We start from the raw sequence: 8,672 nt of genomic DNA, 5'->3' as shown, positions 1-8,672 counted from the left end.
TAATTCAGCTCCAAAAAGTAATTAAAAACTCCTTCTCGTAGTCGAGACCCATCGCTAGCGCGGCAGTTACTACGTCACAGAGGAGGAACTAAAATATTGACGTCATAGCACACTAACACAAAAACGTGACGTATGATGAGTAGCGATGAAATGCCGATTACGGAACCTGCTGAGCCGAGCGACCGAGCATAGCCTCCACTATGACCGAGCTACAGGCATATAGAAATCCTTTCTTAAAGGGACACTAAAGTGAAAAATGGTTTCTTCTGCATCAGTAAATTACCTTTCTACAACACCAAAAACACCACTCTTACAACGATAAGACGTTTGGTAAGCCAGAAAAAGCGCAAGAACGAAATGCGGGTGGCGACGCCTACTTAAGTTCCCGCACCTGGGGGCTGTGACGTCTTGGAATTTGATGGCATCTTCTAGGGCCTACTAATTATATATAGCGGTACAGATTGACTACATTGTGTTCTAAAGGAACCAGATATTAAACATGGCAAGTTTCAGGAACCTTTACTCCGCCAACGCGGCCCAAATGCGAAAGCATACTTTGGAATCCCTGACGTCACGCTGACGCACCGGCGCTGGGGTTTCGGTGCGAAATTCAAATACTGATACTTGGACCTTCATTTTCTCATCTAATATTCAAACTATCTTTTTGAACTGACTGCCTGCAGAGTTCTGAAACAATGCTTCATTATACTAAACTGATTTATTGTCTCCCTTTAGTGTCCCTTTAATGCAAAGAAGGGGTAAGGCGTGCAGGCACGGACACAAGAGGAGAGAAGTCCGCGAACGGACTTCTCTCCTCTTGAGAGAAGCCCGCGAACGGCAAACTGCGTGCGGCGAGTTGCCGTGCGGACGGGCATTTACACGTTTGAGTCTAACGCTAGCCGGCCGACCACGAAAGGGACCAGGATATGCGGCGTTCTTGTCCGCTTCTCTCCTCGCATAGTCGCATAGTTCGGCAGCTCGGAGCGGTCTCTCGTTCGCTTGGCCTTTCGAGGGCCCGTCCATGTTGCTGGCACGGAAACTCGCCGCACGCCGTTTGCCGTTCGCGGGCCCCCGTGCGACGGCGGTTTTGCTCGCGAACTGCGAGATTTCCTTGCCGTAGAGAGGACGGGCCCGGGACCCATTTGTGCGCCAGCCGTACGGTGAAGCGGCCAATCAGCGACCGAGGAGTGGTCACTCTGGCACCGACGGCAGCTTCACCGCCTCTAATCGTTCGGCGCCGCCGATATCGTCGCTAGGCCTTTTCCGGTTCACTTCAAAGCTAAAGCTTACGGCGCTTCGGATTGAATCACCGACTCTCACAAGCCGCAATATTTTCTTACCGTTGTTGTCGCTCTTCGCAATAATTATAATAATCGCGACATGCACCTCGAATCGCCAGTTCTTGACCTCTGCTGGCAGGGCACGCGTATGCGCGAGCAGACGACGCAGCATAGTTTTACGTCACTATTTTTTGTGGCCCACGTGACCAAATCATGTTGCGTTTCCTCCACTGTGACGTCATAGCATCCCCCGGAGCCCGGAAACCGAAACCGAAATCGCTCGGTATAATAATGCTAATTATTAAATTATTTATCGGATATATATGAATCCCGGTGTGTGTATCGTGCTCCCTGAAGCATGGCGCAACGTTTGAATCAACAAACGCATGAACGAGAATTTTGATGTCTCCACTCTTTTAACACGGTACACACTGCGTTCGCTAACCTTAGCTTGCTCACCTTCGGACATACATCTTGGATAGCCAGCTGCAGGTCGGTTTCGCATGCTGTGGGATAAGACAGCTCGCCAGCTGAGGCACCGTCAGCATTTACAGCGCCGCTGTGGTACTAGCGATGTGGTCTTATATATAAAAGCTACTGCTTCCTGATAATAAAAGTTCTTTGGTTGTTGCTTGGTGAAGGTGAAGGGCGCACAATCCTTTGTGCCTGTTCCCGACGCAAACATGGTGTCAGAAGTGGCGCCCGTCGATCTGAGGCACCACGGCAATCGGATGTCCGACTAGCCCTGAAACGACGACGGCACGGGCCCACTAAACAACCAAACGAGTGGCCTTCATGGAAACAGCGATTTTCTCGCTTCCGAACTGCATCTGGACAAGAAGAGGAGCCAGAAAAAAGTCAAGTAGATGCATTGGTGTATCTGATAGGAACTCAAGCCGAGGATATCATCAAAACATTCAAAATTTAGCCTAGCGACCAGAATTTTGAGGTCGTACTACAGGAGCACGAGTCCTACTTTGTTCCTCGACAGAACGTCATTTGTGAAAGGGTCAAGTTTAACACCCGAACGCAAGAAGACGGCGAATACTTCGAGGATTTTGTTACTGCACTGCACGTGCTTGTTTCCACGTGCGGCTACGGAGAGCTGCGAGAAGATTTGATTCGCGAGCGTCTCGTGGTGGGTCTTTAACGCCTTAAGATCTCTAGAGCTCTTCAACTCGATCCGAACCTAAAACTACAAAAAGCGTTGTTGGTCGCACGACAGCACGAGACCGTCAGACAACAGCACGCAGAGTTTCACCGCATGCCGGAACAGGAAGTTCGCGAAATACAGTCCCAGAAGAGTACGCGACAAGAGGGGAAGAACGTGCCTCTACCTGAAAGTGGAAGCAACGTTCCCAAACCCTGCGGCTGGTGTGGATGAAACAGGCACAGTCCAGCGTCCTGTCCAGCGAAAGATGCAGCCTACAGAAAGGGCGACAAAAGAGGCTCCCTCGGAGTCACTTCCCATTCGTCCACTCGCAGGTGTGATGTTCCCATTCTTATTGAATCCTCGAATGTGGTATTTAAAATAGAAACTGGCGCGGACGAAACGGTTTCCGGTGGAGCTCTTGACTCGCTCCCGCGATAAAACTTCAACCAGCAAGGCGTCGGCTTCAGTGACCTGATGGGAAATCCTTTGCCATATCTGGTATGGCTGCCATCAATATGACGTTTGCGGGAACGAGCAGCCGTGAAGACGTGTGCCATCGGCCAAAAAAGTAAACGCACCACGGCTTAAGTGGCCGGAGCGGCTGCGGGGCCACACCGGAGCGCTGCTACCTCGCTGCGCGTAAAGCCCCTCAATCTCCCAAAGTAGCGCCATTCACTTCCCTCCTCCTCCGCTCGGCGCGGCCTCGACGGTGGCGCCGCTGGTGGTGGGCCTGCCGTAGCAGACGACGGCTAACACGCTACGGGAGGAAATCCACGGAAAAGTTCGTTCGAGTCCTGCGGAGCAGTTTTTTCAATCTAGATCTTGCTTTGTCAGTCGGTAACTGGCCTTAAGAATGTCGTGTCGGATTTGCGGAAGAAATAGAGAAAAGCACCATTATTCAAGGCGTATTTAAGGCGTAAAGCGCGCGCACGTTGAAAGTTCGTGTTGCTGAAACACGACACAAGCAGGCGGTGTGCTCAGACACGCGAGTAATTACCAGAGTTTCAGGTTTTGACAGCGCGAAAGTATGTGCACGTGGTTTCGTAGGTTAATTTACGTACCTGCAGGATGCTTTTGTTCGGCCGGCGCGTGAGAGATTCCGACTGTCTGCGGTCAGCAATGCCTGGCAGCAGGGCCCTTTCTGTTCCGCGCCTTTTACAGATGTACGTAGCTCATGCACAGGTTGTGGTGGCCATGAGCAACGTTTTCACACATAGGCGGTATAGATAATTTTAACAACGTACCAGCATATGAAATCGTTATTTATTTATTACAGTGCAAATGGTTAGAATTTGATAGAAAAGAAAGAAGGAACTTGATGGGACAACTGGAAAGAGGTCCAGAAAATAATTATCCCCCTCCCTCATTGGCACCAGCAACACTTTTGTTGAAGTGCTAATTTTATCTCTGTATACTGCGTCTGTATTCTTTTGCGTTGTAAGTTTTCACAAGGAAGCAGTGTTGCGTTAACTGGAACAGTCAAGGCACACAAGACAGAAGAAAAGTTGATTCTTGGGTTTTACATCCCAACACCACGATCTCATAAGGCACGCCATAATGGGGGCTCTGGATTAATTTTTTTTTGCAGCTGGGGTTCTTTAACGCACCCCCAATGCACTGGACACGGGCCCGTTTTGACACGGGCGTCAAAAGAAGAGGTTGGAGGAGCCGTGTCACTTCACAAAGCCGCGCGTTCTTTGCCACTTGCTCGAAGTCAGCCCGCCCGATCTAGTGAATCCATACTTTTCTTCGTTTTGCGTTGCGCCCGGCGGATGGTAAAACAAAAAGCTTTTTGCCGTCACTGGGTCTGTTGTGGCAACCGTAGGCGCAGCAGCACGGCATCGCAATTAAGCACTCGGCCCTAACACATTGTATAAAACTACCGCGCTCCTTCAAACCGCCTGCCGTACTTCGTCGCGCAGGCCCAAGAATGGGGGTCGCAGGCCCAAGATTGGGGGTCGCAGCGCGCTGGAAAGAAAAGATATACAAAAGCGCGGCGCCTGCTCTGCGCCGGAAAGAAAAAAATATACAAAAGCGCGGGGCCCGCTTTCACGTGACACAGATTGGCCAATGGGGGAGCGGAGGAGGCTGGGGCGACAGGAGGAGTGGAGGAGGAAGCGCCTGGGTGAGCGGGGTGGCGGAAAGATCTAAGAATGGCGCTACTTTTGGAAAATTGAGGGGTTTTAGCTGCGCGCGCCGCGAAGGGGAGCGCGCGCACCGAGGCCCCCTTGCTCTGCGCGCTGACAACGAGAGTGCTCCCAGTGACGCCAGACTTCACCCTCTCTCTCACGCGTGACCTTGTCATGCTGGATAAATTTCTTGTGCGCCGTTTGGTTGCTCTGCTGCTCACGGTCGCGACGAAGGGGACCGTGGATTGCCCGCAGTTTAGCACATGGCGCTGTCGCACAGTAGTGAACGGCCACGGGGAATCAAACCGCGGCACTGAGAAGAAACGAAGACCCGTCCTGATTGTTGTTTTGCTTATTTTCACCTGACCTTTCATATTAGTGCATGTCGCCGGTATCCACTGCTGCTCGATTTTAGGCAACATCACGCAAGTAGGCGCATTGATGGCTACGGTTACGCGCGGTCTTTCATGCCGGCGCGATATGTTGCAGAGTGGGAACACAGAACACCTATGGTGGGAAGCGCTGCGCGGACGTCCGAAGCTATAGCGGCGGCGCTCTATGACTTGACGTCAAGGCGAGTAAGCCAAGTCATGGCGGTCGACGGAAACTTTACATCGCACTGAGGACCCCTTGAAGCCATGGAATGCTTCCGTGTATAAACCTTCACGACTGACTAGTGTATCCGATTCGTCTTCCCACTCATCTCTTCCTGACGGTACTTTTGTAAAGTTACATAACGGCCTATGCATTGTAGTAGCTAGTCAAAGCAGTTTTCAGAGGCGTCGCTGATATGACTATGAAACCCACTGCGGGAGACAGTGTCGGAAAAGTAATCTCGACAGAAAAGCCGTATCTGCAGTAAGCAGTAAAGCTTTAGGCCTGTAACTTATCGCTTACCTTGCTGGTGAAGCAGCGCATGGACACGGACACACTGAAGACACACATGAAAAGCCGACGCTCACTGCGTGTGTCGTCTGCGTTTCTTATGTGTCTCCACTGTGTCCATGTCAGTGCGCGGCTTCACCATCAAGGTATGATGATTAATCACAAGCTAGCCCAACTTTCCACATCACGTAACTTATCGCGCTGGCGTGAAAGTGTGCGCGTCACCATAGCCACCGTTACGGCTAAATTGAGTAGCGGTGGACACCGGCGACATGCACTAATATGAAAGATACGGTGAAAATAAGCAAAAAAACAATGAGGACGGGTCTTCGTTCTTTCTCAGTGCGGCGGTTTGGTTCCCCGCGGCCGTCCGCTACTGTGCGACAGTGCCATGTGCTAGACTACGGGCAATGCACGGTCCCCTTCGTCGCGACCGTGAGCAGCAGAGCAACCAAACGGCGCACTAGAAATTTATCAAGCATGACAAGGCCACGCGTGAGAGAGAGGTTGAAGTCTGGCGTCACTCGAAGCGCTCTCGTCGTCAGCGGGCGGAGCGAGATAGCAGCGCTCCGGTGTGGCGCCGCAGCCGCTCCTGCCACCTAAGCCGTGGTCCATTTACCTTTTGGCCGACAGTACATACTTCAAGGTCTCCGAACCCCTCTTCTTGGGAAACCACCGATAGAAAGGCTCTGCGTACTACCACAAATCAATGTAGTCAAGAACCTAGACCCCGAATCTGACTTTCCACAAATGTGCCAGGGACTGGGGACCTTCAAAAACTTCAAAGAACAGTATAACCTCAAGTTGAATCCGGAAGCAAAGCCTTTCCCACTGTCGTCCCCACGTAGAGTACCCCTGCCTTTGTTCGAAAAAACAATAGCAGAGCTCGAGCGGATGCAAGCACTAGGCGTCATTTCTCCTGTCACCGAGCCTACTATATGGTGCCCCCCTATTGTTGTCCTTCTTAAACCCTCGGGAGCTGTTCGAATCTGTGCTGACTTCACGGAACTCAACAGATACGTTCAACAAGAATAGCATCCCATCCCGCCCATCGAGCCATCCCGACAACAAGGAGCAAGCACGTTTTCGAAACTCGACGTGAACTCGGGTTTCTGACAGATAACGCTGATTGAAGGGAGCAAAGAATACGCAACGTTTATCTCGGCGTTCGGACGGTACTATTTCAACCGGCATCCGTTCGGAATTTCGACGGCCCCCGAACATTTTCAAAGACGAATGGGACAGGCTCTTTCAGGACAGGAGGGAGTCGTCTGCCCCGTGGACGATGTGCTTATTTGGGGTGCCATGCAGGCGCAGCATTACGAGAAGCTTCGGGCAGTGATGGACCGCCTTCGCACAGAGGGCATTATTTTGAACAGAGATAAGTGTGAGTTCAGTATCACGCAGATTTCATTTTGGGGACATACAATCGGGAACAACGCAGTGCGTCCCGATGCGCAAAAGCTTGACGCGGTGACAGAAATGCCGCATCCGACGTCCAAGACAGAGTTACTGTCCGTGATGGGCATGGCAAATTATCTGGCCCGCCATGTGCCCCACATGGCGAAAGTCCTTCAGCCTCTTTTTTTCGATGATGACCTTAAGAGAGGATTTTGTGTGGGGTCCCGTGCATGCAGCCGCCTTCAAGAAGTGGGAGACTCTTCTTTCAGCGGACCCTATTCTGGGAATCTACGATTCAAACATGGAGACAGTGGTCACAGCAGCCGCCTCATCGTATGGTCTTGGAACTGTCCTGCGCCAAAGGCAAAAAGACGGCCAGTTCAAAGTGATTTGTTATGCTTCCAGAAATCTTACAACCACCGAGCGACGATACGAAGGACTTGCCTCGTGTGGGCCAGTGAAGTGTTCCATGATTATTTCGTAGAAAAGCGTTTTAGGATCGAGACAGATCACAAACCGCTCGTATCTTTGTTTGGGCCAAAAAGAATGGACGAACTAACACCGAGGCTACAAAAAATGCGCATGCGTCTGTTACGCTACACGTATGGCATTTCTGTATGTTCGAGGCCGGGGCTTGATGGTGGCGGAAGCGCTTTCTCGGTCATCTCTTCCACAGACGAAATCGCTGGAACTGGAGGACGAGATCCAGGGCTATCTGCGATTGGTGGCTTCATCAGTCCCGGTAACAGCGCCGAGTTTACAGCTTATCACCCAGGAGCAAGAGAAAGACCCAGTATGTCAAGCTCTTATCAACCTTTGTACAAAAGGCTGGCCGAGCCGTCGAGACGTTGGGGTGACCTGAAGCCTTACTAAAATAAGCGGCAATGCATTGCCCTTGTCGAAAACCTGCTCATGTGCGGCTCTCGGATAGTGATCCCAGCGACACTACCGCAGCCTGTCCTTAAAATAATTCACGAGGGACACTTCGGCATCGAGAATTGCCGCGCATGTTCCAAGAGCTCAGTTTGGTGGCCAAGTATCGACACGGACAATGAACGACTTGTTAAGAACTGCCACAGCTACCTCAAGCAGAGCACCAAGCGAAATATGCCTCTGAAACAGACCAAGTTTCCAAATAGGCCATGGCAGTCCATTGCGAAGGATTTATTCTTTCTTGAAGGAAAATGGTGGATGATCATCACGGATTATTTTTCACGATACCCGGAGCTCGTCCCGCTGAATAACCTGACTTCATCAGCAGTAATAAGCCACTGATAATCTCTTTTCGCCAGACACGGGATTCCGGAAGTAGTTGTTTCTGATAATGGGCCGCAATTCTCAAGAGCATTCGGCGCTGAATTTTCAAAGTTTGCATCAGAGTACAACTTTCAACACGTGACGTGTACCCCTCATTATCATCAGAGCAGTGCAATGGCAAAGTCCGTCGTGAAAATTATCAAGGGCTTCATAATGAAAACTTCTGACGCTTATAAAACCCTTCTGGCCTACAAGGACAAACCCACTGAAGATTGAACACAACCCCGGCGAGCTGCTCATGGGGAGACGACTGCGCACGGCCCTGCTCAAGTCCAGCGAAAGCATCCAGCCTCGGACACCAGGCTTCCAAGAAGAGGCAGCTTTCGAGAGGTCGCAGCGTCAGCGCCAGAAGAGAGACTACGACCGACGCCACGGAGTACGCAATCGGCCCGAACTCTCCGAAGGAACAGAGTAATGGATCGTGGGCCTCCAAAGAGAAGGAGTCGTTTGAGGAAGCACCGACGAGCTCACATCGTACTGGGTCGACTTCAGGGAACCTTCTCTACG

At 51.3% G+C, this 8,672-nt stretch overlaps 1 pseudogene; it reads left to right on the top strand.

The window, feature by feature from the left end:
- Positions 1-6,929: 6,929 nt before the first annotated feature.
- LOC135918111 (monocarboxylate transporter 12-like) overlaps positions 6,930-8,672 on the top strand; it is a 26,083-nt pseudogene continuing 24,340 nt past the window's right edge.

Source organism: Dermacentor albipictus, chromosome 8 (assembly GCF_038994185.2).
Source record: "Dermacentor albipictus isolate Rhodes 1998 colony chromosome 8, USDA_Dalb.pri_finalv2, whole genome shotgun sequence".
Taxonomy (NCBI): domain Eukaryota; kingdom Metazoa; phylum Arthropoda; class Arachnida; order Ixodida; family Ixodidae; genus Dermacentor; species Dermacentor albipictus.
The sequence above is the reverse complement of the archived record's forward strand: the minus strand, read 5'-3'. Positions and strand labels throughout refer to the sequence as shown.